Source organism: Neopelma chrysocephalum, unplaced genomic scaffold (genome assembly GCF_003984885.1).
Source record: "Neopelma chrysocephalum unplaced genomic scaffold, ASM398488v2 Primary Assembly neopelma1_96921, whole genome shotgun sequence".
NCBI classification, from domain to species: Eukaryota; Metazoa; Chordata; class Aves; order Passeriformes; family Pipridae; genus Neopelma; species Neopelma chrysocephalum.
Genome location: NW_020925564.1, coordinates 2,113,475 through 2,126,692, shown reverse-complemented (window position 1 = coordinate 2,126,692; position 13,218 = coordinate 2,113,475). Strand labels below are relative to the sequence as shown.

The window sequence follows — 13,218 nt, the reverse complement described above, 5'->3', positions numbered from 1 at the left end:
TTGTTTATAACCTTAACATATGTTCAACAAACAGAATGGTTCTTCAAGTCATTAGAAAACTTGCAATGAAAAACCAAAAAGTATTTTGGAAATGATGAACATGTGTAAACTTAAGGTAGAAAACACTCAAGGTATTTCAGACTCTTATTCAGAGAAGAGCCAATATCTTAAAATAAACTAAGTCTCATTAAAATGATCCACGTATACATATAACTGTTGGTTCAATAACACTGGTGTTTTCCATAAATAAAAAATAAACAAACATCATGAAGTACAACGAAGAGACACACAAAGGCTTTCCCCTGAGTAGGAACAACCCTAGCAAATGTATACAAATACCTCCAGGGAAGGTGTAAAGAAAACAAAAGCTAGGCTGTTTTCAGTGGTGCTTAGTGACCTGACAAGAGGTAATGAATCTGAAACACAGGAGGGTCCGTCTGAACATCGGAAAACTCTTCGTTACAGTGAGGGAGACTGAGCATCAGCACAGGTTGCTCAGAGATCTTGTGTAGTCTCCATCCTTGAAGGTACTCAAAATCCACCTGGACATGATCCTGGGTAAAAGGCTCTAGGTGACTCTATTTGAGCAGGGGGACCTCAGAGGTTCCTTCCAACCTCAACTGTTCTGGGATTATGTGATTCTGTTAAAGAGACAAAAGTCTCTTCTGCTTTCCCTGATTTGAATTTTTGTCATATGGATTTTCATATTCTCTGGACAGAAGTTTTAAGATGACCTCAGTAAAGATTGCAATGCATATTTGGAAATTCTTTCCCTGTTTTACGGTGAATTTTAATTTAAGTAATCTGAAAGTCATAAGCGAAAACTGGCTTTCAATTCCTGTAGTGTTGCTAAGGGTGAAAGCAAATGTACTTCCCCAGCAATGCAAAGGCTCGGGGAGCCCTGTGCTAAACAGTTCAACATGGACAAACCCTCAGTTTCTGAATCACATTCAGGTTTCTTGCCAGTTGAAATTCTCAAATCTATAGATGATTGTATGTGATAGAGGGGGCAGGGGGAGGCACAGACAGAGAGACACAGAGAGAAACACAGACAGAGAAAGACAAGAAGAAGGACATGAAGAGAGACAGAGAGAAAAGGATTAGATATTATTAACACATAACTGTAAACAGAGTGCGTTAGACTATAAAGAATGGCATTTGGGCTACTTCTTGAATATGGCTGTGGTGTTATGAGTTATGTTCAAGGTTGCTCAAAAGATAATGAATTTGCTAAGAATATTTTTTTTAATGTGTTTAACTCCTCTACTTCAATAATAAGCTTTTTATTTAACACTCATTAATATTTTCAATATTTTTCCTTAGAGCATAAAATAATTTCTATTAAAAGTAAATAAATTATTTTTACACGTAAATTCATTCAACACCTGTAAATAAACTAAAACACACCCCTCAATGGTGATTTTCTTTTTTTTTTTTTAAACAAACAAACAAAAAAAGTCCCAAGAAAAAAGGATCTGGTACTGCTTGAAGTGTAGATCTCCTTTTGTGGATGTTGTTGACAATTCACTGTATCATGATGTTGTTGACAGTGTGTTATATCATCAGCTGCCTCAAATTATTAACCCCTCTCAGAAACAAAGCATGAATTGAACATTGAACATTTCAAGTGTGCGCAATGCCAATCAGTGTTACAGAAAGACAAAGACATTTCAACTTGGCCTTTTTTGCAACGTGAAAATTATAGTTTTGGCACAGCAACTTGATGTGAAAACTGTGATTAAGTCTTTCAGGATATTCGGTAGATGTATCATTACTGTGTAATAGTATTTTTAGAACTAACAGACTTATCTATACAAATATACTAACAAATGCACCCAAATCCACTACTAAAGTATTAATATCACTGGAAGCAATAAAAAGAAAATTCTATTAGCATTTTCTTTTGGAATGCTAGTAATGACTATAACTTTTTTCATAATTCTAAACAGGAATTTACCACATTCTGTATTTAATATTGCTGGGTTTTTATTTTTAAAATTCTTGTAAACGCTATATTTTCATGGATTAATATAATTCGTATTACTTTAATAACTTATATTGTTGACAAAGTATAATTTGTTAGTTATTCCTTTTGTGCAGCACTTTCACTGTTAATATTCCTCAGGAAAAAAAAATTAAAATACCCATATCAGTTCATAGGGCTGCAGCTACATCTATGCTTACTGTCAAAACATAAGAAAAGCCTTGTAAGAGAAAAGAAAAAGAACAGTGGCTGATAGAATAAAGCAAGTGTTTTATAAACTAGATTTTAAAGATAAAATTTTTGCATATTTGCAGTTGATCTTAATGTTAAAAGAATGTATCCTTTAAATTAAAAGGCACAGCAGCACTCATTCATTAGAAAAATACAAAAAGAACACAGAATCATGCTCCTAAAGGAAGTAACACAAAAAGCTAGGAATAACAGCTATAAATGCAGCTTACATTCATTGAATCCTAATTATAACAGCACTTTTCACTCTGCTATTTGAATATTCAGAGCTATTATTAATTTGCCAGGAGCAGTTTTCATTTTCCACATATCTTGAGGACTCGAATTATTCTAGATACATTTTTAGAGTTTTAAAACATTTACACTCTGAATATACAATTTTACTTATTCATGGAGTTGAAGACATTTGTTAATGACATCTTCTAAAGGAGAAAAGGAGAGACGATTAAGTAATAGAGTTGTTTTCCATTCAAATTATGAAACAAAGTAGAATATGGTGCACTGTCTATTTTATACAGCTTCCATAATACAATATGTGAGAAGTGCATATTAACGGTATGCTTGAAAGTTTTCAAGTTTTTACCATACATTATTACTAGTAATACAAACTCACATTCAGATATAGATAATATATAATTAATAGTTATAGTAGTTATATCTTCAGAACCCTGTTTAATCACTGAATAATTAATACCTACAGCGTATGTCAGCAAAACTCTGCGCTATTGTAGGTCAAATGTGTTCATGGAATAAAAAAAAAAAATCCCAGATTTAGGAATTTAAAATATCAGTCTCCCATACCAACATGCATTTTGCCTTTCATTAAAGACAAACACCGAATCAAAGCAAGCCCATGGCTAGCCCACACCTCTAGAGATCACCGAGAGGAGGTTCAGATACAGAAGATTGCCCAGATGAGTTTAGATAACTCCAGTGACAGATAATTATCAGCCTTTCTAGGCAAGTTATTCCAGCCTTTGACCACCACTACTGTAAAAAAAAAAACAAAACAACAAAAACAAAACCCAAACCCAGAACCAACCAACCAAACAAAAAACCCACCCCATTGTTACTTCTCATATTTAAACAGAACTTCCTGTGATTCAGGAAATTCCTGTGCCCTCAGCCCTCATGGTGCATCTTATCATGTCTCAGTGACTTTGGTGCAGCCAGTGACTTTGGACCATCCCTAACCTGGTCCTCTTCCACCAAGTCTTCCTTGATTCAGATTTTCCCATGGGTCTTAGGCACCTGGGATTATTGAAAACAAGTCTTACCCATGAAGATAGAGATGAAGAAGACACTCACTACTTCAGCCTTTTCTAAGACCTTTGTCACCAGGTCCTGCTCCTATTCTTCCTTTTGCTGCTGTTGAACCTGTAGGTATAACTACATTTTCTCATTTTATCAGCTGGAAAAGGGAGACCTACTCAGAGATGTAATCAAGGTCACAGAGAAAATTAGAACTTAGTTCTAGTGATTCCAAGAACTGTTCTTGGGGCTCATAGTCAACACTGCTGTTTCTCCAAACAAAATCTTAATTTAATGTGCATAATGAATGAAAAAAAAAGGCCAAAACCAAAGAAGTGGTTTTCAAGTCCTTAATGCCAGCAGAGCCTGTACAAATGAAACATCAGTCATCAAAGCAAACAAAGCCAATCTGAATGCACTCTTTTCTGCAACTCAAAAAAAGATTTTTTCCCCTTTCTTTAAATCTTTTAAGCAGACTTAACCAGATTCACAGCCTGAAATGAAAACAGATACTGTCTTCTAAATGTTTTCCTTATTCTGTTCACCATTGTCCTTTTAGTTTGCTTACACTGGAAATCAAAATGTTGAATGTTGTAAGAAAGTTTCTTAGTAAGTACATTTTGTGTGCTACATCTATTTGCCAAAACAGAAACCAGCCACAGTGGGTGGTGATCTTTTAAAGCAGAAAGGGAAAAGGTCACTTAAGGCTTTATTCTGTAAGGTGTTATGTCGCTAAGCACATGCTTTAAAGCTTTGCTGCATAAGTGACACTTTGCTCAGCACCTTGCAGAGCTGATGCTTAGCAAGGCAATAATAATGATTTACTGGTGCTATAATTTTGAAGTATTCAAGAAAAAGACTATATTTTTGAGAATTAAAACTCCTTGTAGCTGGAATTCAATCAAGTACAGGAATTTATTACAAAGCCCTTCAATTACCTAATTTTCATCTGGAATATATTTGAGAATGCGGCAACTCATTGAAAAAGAGGGTCCAGGAGCCCTAGTTATGGTTTTAACATCTCCACCTACCTACCTACCAGTATGTGGGTCATTTCTGCAAAAGGGTTGTATTTGCCATAGATCTGAATTTTGCCTTCCCAAAACCATTACGTTTTGTCCATTTAAAGTCTTAGTGATAATATAACATTTAAGAAGTTTTGCTGTGCATTTTTTTTCTGAAATACTGTTATTTATTGTCATATTTATTTATATAGACTGTTATTTCTCGCCAAAGGATATCCATATCACAGACTAAAAACCAACTTAATAGCAGCATGTTAACTGCTGAAGAGTTAGATTTCAAATATAGTATTTCATAGAATCATAGGATCGTTGAATATCTTGAGTTGGAAGGGACCCACAAGGATTTATCAAGACCAACTCCTAGCCCTGCACAGGACAGCCCCGAGAGTTACACCATGTGCCTGAGAGCATTGTTCAAACACTTGAACTCCATCAAGCTTGGTGCTGTGACCACTTCCCTGGGGAGTCTGTTCCAGTGCCCAACCACCCTCTTCCTCTGGGGAAGAACCTTTTCCTGATATCCAACCTAAACCACTCCTGACACAACTTCAGGACACACCCTCAGGTCTTGTCACTGGTCACCAGAGAGAGATCAGTGCCTGCTCCTCCTTTTCCCCTCCCAAGGAAGCTCAAGGCTGCAATGAGGTCTCTCCTTAGCTTCCTCTTCTCCAGGCTGAACACATCAAGTGATCTCAGCAGCTCCTCATACAGCTTCCCCTTAAGGTCCTTCACCATCTACATAGCCCTCCTTTGGATGCTCTCTAATAGCTTAATGTCTTTTTTATAATGAGATGTCCAAAACTGCACATAGTACTCAAGTCCTGAGGCCACACCAGTTCAGAGTCAAGCTATATTTCACATAGCATATAACAATATTTCATACTCTCACATTTGTATCTTTTTTTTAATGGATAGAAAATACAAAGTAGCTTACAACAAATTAAATATCGTAGTAGTTTATTATCTCTAATTAATAATTAGGAATGAATTATATCTCTGGAGCCTCAGAGGCTTTTCTGTGATTGTTTCAATTGATCTTTAATTGTTCCATCTAAAAATTAATTTCCTGTCCTCATTATTATCTTCTTTGAAATACTTATGAATAAGATCCAGCTAACAGCTATTTTGACTAATCTCCCTGAAGATGGTCTAAAATTTTTTATAACATTACAATTGCCTCTGGAGAAGTTTTCATTCTTTTTAATAAAAAATGTCATTCTTATATTTGCTTTCTGATATATTTAATATCCATTTATCATGTTTTCAAGTAATACCGAAAGTGTATAGGTAGTTTTTTCTAATCTATATAAGGCTACAAAGATGCACTCTTACAAAATGACTGCTTGCAGCATCCACATTACAGCAGCATGATAGATGCTCTAATTTATGTTAACTAGTGTAGCCTCTAAGCAGTCATGTGTCTTCTGCAATAAAAACACTGACCAATTTTTACTGCCCTTTGCTTCAGCATCTTGTTTCACTGTGCTCCTTAAGAAGGAGGTAAAGGAGACAATTCTTTACACTTTCTGTTGCTAGGTATATTGTTTTCCCCTTAAAAATCACTCATCCCTAGGTAGGACACCAGAAAAACAGTGGCAAAAAAAAGCTGCAATTTTTGCATAGGTCATACATTGCAGGGTCAGGCTGGGGAGCAGATAATCCCATTTAATTTTATGTTAAAAAAACCAACCAACCAACTAACCAACCAACCAACCAAAACAAAACAAAAAAATCACACCAAAACCCCCAAAACTAAACAGAGAAAAAAATGAGCATCCAAAAAACTAGGTTAGTTACAGAGAGCTTAAAGTAGATTGCACTAGATCACCAATATCAGAGAAGAGAGAAACTGAGAGAAAACATTTAGAGACACCCTTTCTAACCAAGTGCTACCTGAATTTAGGACACATTTCAGCTTCATCAAGTTTACAGCTCAGTGTGAAATACTAACAGTTATATTATTTTTATAACATTTGTACCAACAAATCAGCCCATACATCTTATACATAACTCATGTATTTGGGGCATATTCTGACCTGATGCATTTCATAGATGTAATGGAATATGTTTTCAAGAAATTGAAAGACTGATTTCTTTTTTTTCAGCATTTCTTTCATTTGCCTAAAAGAAAGCAAATGAAGGACACAATTCCTTTTAATAACTGATGCTGCTGGAATTTTACTTGTTTTATTCACATGCCAGTGAGGATAAATGCCACTTGATAAACCTATTATTTGTAATTTAGAACCACTTTTAACACTTTTTACTTTCTACAATTTGAAGTAAACATGTATTCAAAATTAGAAACTGTTTGTCAAAAACTGAAATATTTTGTTTATTGTTTTTAGAATAAGTAGGGTTTAGTAAACCAACATTGGAGATATTTTTCTCAGGTTATTTTCACAGAAATTCCAGAAGAATTATAGTAAGACAATGAAATTGATTATTGGTTTTGCTTTGTTTTGCTTTGTTTTCAAATAAAAGATTTATGTTTAGTATGTATTACAGACTACGAATGTTGTTTATACTCAGATATTCACTTAAGATGACAAGAATAAAAACAAACCACAAATTAATTACAATGTTTTAGATTTTAAAGGTATGTAAAATGCACTGCCCAATTAATAACATGTAGTGACTATTTAAGAGTATTTTATTTTCATTTACTTCTGATTTTTATCTGTTTTGTGATTCCAATACACAGCAGTGATGAATGATAAAGGATTAATTTTTTGTTCCAAAAATATAATAGATTTTAAAAACACAATTACAAAAGCTAGCCAAATTGGTTGTATCAGAAGCTTTGGCTACAACAGTCTGTCATTTCAAGAGTGGTACAATATCTTGATCAGAATTTTTCCACTTATTGCAAAATCAAGAGAAATCATAGAATATCCTGAGTTGGAAGGAATCCACAAGAATCACTAATCTAACTCCTGCCCCAGCACAGGACAGCCCCAAGAATCACACGATGTGCCTGAGAGGAAACGTTGTCCAAGCACCTCTTGAGCTCTGTCAGGCTTGGCACTGTGAGCACTTCCCTGTGGAGCCTGTTCCAGTGCCCAGTCACCCTCTGCATGAAGAACTTTTACAATGTTGAAATAGCCAACTTCTGCATCCATGAAATCTCTACATTTTCAGGTATAGAACTCTTTACTCACCAGAGTACTCAGTCCTGCTTATCTAAATTATTTTAATATAGATTGTTTCAGACTGCTTCCCAAACTTGAATAAATTCATTTTAATGCACTCCTATGAGATAAAACAATGCTATATGATATGTCCATAGCTATGTACTGTGATGCAGCTGTACTCAAACTGTGTCCAAGTCAGCTTTTGAAGTAGACAATGTGAGCTGCCTCAGTGCTGCTCTAAGCTTGATTGAATTAGTTATGGCTATTACATCTCAAATGCAGCTGTATTGCATTTGGGACCCAGGCATGTATTGTTATATGGTTTTGCACTGAGTCACACAGACATTAAAACCCTAGCAGACCTTGACAGAACTCCTTTATTTGTGCTCTATTAACACTATAGAGCTGCCCCAAGACACACATATAAGAAAGGAAGTTAAGCACAGAAACATTCACTGTTGTCACAACTAATCTTTAGGTACTCCTGAGAGGATAAAAATGAAACAAAAATCATATATCATTTGACATTTTTAAGTGGCATTGACTTAAATGAAGAAAATAATCAGATTCCTAGATAAAATTAGGGGAAAAAACGAGGTATCTAACTTAAATGCCGCTTAGGTACATAGGCATTTGGGAGAAGTTACAAAGCTTATAAAGAGAGGAAAAGGTATTGAACACTGAACTCCTGAACTCAGATTTCTTTCTCCAATCAGTAAAACTTATGAGTTTTTCACTGTTCATTTTAGACTCTCTCTTCACTGAGTTAGACCAAAAAATGTCACTGAAGAAGCCTGAATATCAGTACTAAAATCAAATTAATTAGCTTTTTCATTCTCCTAGTTTCTGAAGGCTGACTCCAAAGCTGAAGCTACGAGGTGAGTATTTTATTCTTCATTCTGCCTCCAGACATATACATGGTGTTTGCACTTGAGCTGTTTTCTGCTTGTAGAAAAATTCTTATTGTTGTTTTATTGCTTATTAGTCATCTCTATCAGTGGCAGTGACAATATGAGAAAAAAAAAAAGGATAAAAAAGAGAAGCAAGAGCATTGCTTTGAATTTCACCTCCAATGAGGTCCATATGCCTCACTTTGGAACTCCAACCCTGCCAAGAACTAACCACTGCTGTTTGGTTTATGTATTACAGTAGTTGTATAAAGATACCAATGAATATATAATTTCATCCACTTTTGGATCTAATGGAAGAGAGAGCTCTGTGATCTAACATTAAGAATTGATACAGGGGTGATACAGTGTATTTCATTCATTCATAGATCATAATTACTTTTGGCCAAATTTAACTGATAGCCTCAAACACTGATAGCATTATTCTATACAGACATTGCTATATTAGTCCAGCTTCCAAACATGTAGAAATCTAGAAGAATTTCTAAAGATAACAAATTTAAGTAAGATTAAATAATATTGTTTTCATGTCTTACTTGCTAAAGATAGAGAAATAAATGTGCATGAATACACCACCAGCAGGTTCCGCTCTCTAAACCCCCTCCCAAAATTCCTCACAGACACCTGAAAAATAAGGCAACTCAAGCAAATACAATTGAGTGTTTGCTAAGTGTAAAAAAAATCCAAACTATGGATGATCTTTGTGTCTCATGAGGAGAATTAATTCTGTGCTACATCTTCTGTTTCTATTGTTGTCTCAGGTGTTTTATAAAGCACCCAAAATAAATTTAAGTGTTCTGCCTTACACTGAAATGCTAAGTTTCAGGCAGCTGAAGTTATAAGAAAACTTTAGTATTTCAAGGCTGCCAGAAATACATAAGTATAAATCCAATTATATCCACCACATTTACATTAATGTACCATTTTTTTAACCTTCACATTTACTTTTTCATTCTTTTGAAATGAATGAGTTGAAGAATCCACAATCTCTTAATTTTCTAATTATGTCTTTTTAATAAATATTTTTCATGAGCATTTTTTTGGTTTCTCTTTTAAAGGAGAGATTACTCTTCTTATATTCAGTTCACGTTATTTAATACATATCCGTGTAAAGTAAGGAATGTGATGCAAGAAAACATTAGTATAGGTGGAATTTAATTGGCTGTACAATACATGTAACTTATTAATTATATTTTGAAGAGAAAACTAACTGAAATTGCACAATCACCCATATTTTAGTTCTTTATTATAACAAAACCATAACGTACATGAGACTATATATGGGACTATGTAGCCAGAAATGTGACTAAGGGTACACAGAAAGTGATCTTCTTGTCCTGGGAGTTTTACATTTTGAAACTTCTGTTCTTCTTTGGAAGAGGAAAACAAACCTGCGATGCATTTTGTTGCCCAAAATTTATAAAATTAACAAATCTGTGGATTTGTCTTTCTCAATTTATTTTGATTTTTTAATTATTATTTTTAAAGAATAAATTCACATAACTGCCTTCATAAAAATTGTTGAGAGTGGCACAAGCATTTTTAAAGAAAATAATGAACTGAAACAGAAAAATCCTTCAGGAGAAGGCAACCTAAATCTACACGTTTTGTTATGATATTTCAGCCCTTTAACTATTAGCAATCTAATTAATTAAGTGAATTGGTAATGAAACTGATTTTGAAATCACATCAAGTAATCTGACATCAAAATCACAAAATCCCACTTATTACTTCCGCATCAATATCATATGGATCACAGAATTTTTCAACATCAGATTTATTTAATTATAATAAATCTTACAGACTAAAAAGTATCTGAGGCAGAGACAGTGCCAAAAGAAAAGTAGATGTGCTGTATAGCTATTAAAGTGCATTTCAAGCAATGATAAACACCAGTTTTCAGAAATCATTCACAACAGGCTAATCCAGCAAAATTTCAAGTAATTTAACATACATATTACCATAACTAATAATAAAACAGGGTCAAATCTAGATGACAGATTTGCTATTTGTCCTTTATGTGACTTTTATATGCTGCAGTAAAACATTTTTAAAAGCTTCATGATATTTCAAAATACCTAAAATAGATGCAACAGCTAAACTGTGGGCATTATCATAACATTTTATGTAAGATTACTATTCATGTGTGAATATGCTACATAATTCAAAAAACCCCATTAGTGTTAGACCTTGAACATGGTATGAATTTGCTCATGTATCATACAAAAATAACTATTTAATGTAATTGAATGTCGTCATTAAAAAGGAGATTACTTAATTTAAGCCATTTTATAACTGGAATATTCTGCTAATGTATTTTTACTCTAACTCAAGATGTAGCTAAAAAGAGATGCTATCTGAACATATAAATCCCAGATTGATTAGGATGGCATTTTTCTTGGACATAATTAGGACAAAATGAAGTGGTTTCTATGTCTACAAGCCTGTATAGATAATAACTTAATGTGTTGTAATATGTCTAATGATTCTGCATTCCTAAACAAAAAGTTTCTTATTTTCACTAGTTTTCCATGTGGTAGAAACCAACACACTTACTAAAGAAAGTACATTCAAAAAGTAATTTTAGAAATATCAGTGGACTTCAATTATTTATACACCTTGTCAAAACCAAATTTAGATCAATATTAGATCATTACTTGTCACTGAAATGGAATTCATTAAAATCAATTTATAGCTTTTACTTTCCATATGTACAAGAGGAGATGTATTTTCCTCCTTTAAAAAATTATGCTCTATAGTTTTCTATATGTCTAAGTGTATACTTAATGTATTTCCTTGCAAGTCCTGTACTACTCTCTTGAAAAAGCAACAACTTGCAGCTAAACACATCTTCTCATCCAATTATCCACATTAAATATTAACAGATTATTGATGGTAGCATATTAACTTTTCTCTGTCAATGTTGCTTGAACATTTTACCTATTGCATATGCAAACTTCCTATGTTCTTCTATTTAATCACTGCTGACAGCAAGATAAAGCTCCTGTCAGGTGACAATTCGTACAGTCCTTTGTTAGACAAGTGGAACCACAGCATTCAGGGTAATGGAGTTTGTAACAGCCTTGAAAGAAAGACTAACAAATTAAGTTATTCTTCCATGGGGCCAGCCTTTATAAAAGTACAAAGTGCTACAAGCTAACTTTCAAGAGAAATTTCTTTGTTTCTATGAGTGGTTTTTTTGTTTGTTTGTTTTGTTCTCATTTGTATTTTTTCCTAGACTTCTCTGTGTTTATATAGAAAATGGGACAAAATACAATAAATACAATCCAATAAGGACTTTGCACACGTTCAATATGGCCTGTTGTTCTTGGATGTCTTGTTTGTTTGTATTAATCAAATTTTGTTATATTGTCTTATTCGTGTATGAATAACATTTCAAAATTAAAAGGTGCAGAAGACACAACAGGAGTAGGAGGTACTCAGCACCTTCCAAGCTTACGCTTTAACATAATTGTTGTGGATTACAACATATACAAACACATCTGTTGTTGGCTTTCACAAAGCAATTAATTATTATCAGCATTCTCAATAAATCATTCATGGCTACACTAGCAAGAAAATACAGTGGAGATGCAAAGGAACAAATCAATTCACGAAATTCCCTTCCAGCAATAAGTGGAGCTAATTGCTAGGAAATTACAGGTTTAACTTGCCTAAATTAAAGGCCTCTCAGTGTAACTGTGTGGTCTGGAGAGACTCCTGCGACCTAGAGCAGGTCTCTGCCCTCCCTGCAGAGACAAGTAACTCCCTCTCCGATTTGTCTGTTTATTCATCCCCCTGCACTTTCCCTGCATCAGCACATACAGATGAAGGTCCACACCGATGCCATCAAAACTAACCATCCTTATTTTTTATTAAGGTGGATCACCAGATTTTCTGCACTATTGGACATTAATAATTCATTTATTTCACTATGTTTCTGACAATGCCCAGGAAGAAACACTTTGAGAGAAAATGAATATTGTAGATGACAATGAAAGCTCTTAGTTGTTATCTCGTGTCTTAAGGCCTCAGATCACTTTTTGCTTAACACCTTCCCCTCCCCCAAACAGAGGCAGTGTACAGGAATTTTGGATACTGTGTGAATCTATGAAAATACCTAATCAGTGCTCAGTCTGTGCTAACTCACCAGCCTTTCAGCACTCAGTCCCCTCTACCTTCTTTTAACTGTTCATTGGTTTTCATACTTACAGCTTTTATTTGTCTCTGGGACAGCTTGATATTTTAAAGTTTTCTAAACTTTTGTTAATTTCTTGTCAAATTAAACATCCAAATTTGCAAGAAATATACAACTGAAAAATAATTGTTATGCTTTACCCTAAAAATATGCCAGTGTGTCCTTCCTACACTTTACAGTATTTTCTAAATGACCCATCTCTTCCTATATGCTTTGCTCTATGACTAATGGTGTCACCAGTGATGCAAGTCTAAAAGAACAACACTTCTATGTCTGTTTCAACTGCCATACCAGCTCAATCATTGCAGTAGCTTTACCTATTTACAGACAAAATCCTTTCTTATCACTTCTTTACTAGCAAGGAATCTTATTGATTCAGCAATAGGCTTTGGTGAGGAAAAAACCTACATTATTCAAACCCTAAGTCAAAATTTCAATGTGAAAAGGGAATGAGAAGTATATTTAACAG

At 34.2% G+C, this 13,218-nt stretch overlaps 1 long non-coding RNA gene across 2 annotated transcripts in view; it reads right to left on the bottom strand.

The window, feature by feature from the left end:
* The window catches only part of LOC113960834, a 611,076-nt gene that overhangs the window by 518,226 nt on the left and 79,632 nt on the right, over positions 1 to 13,218 (bottom strand). The gene's annotated exons all lie outside the window — the stretch shown is intronic.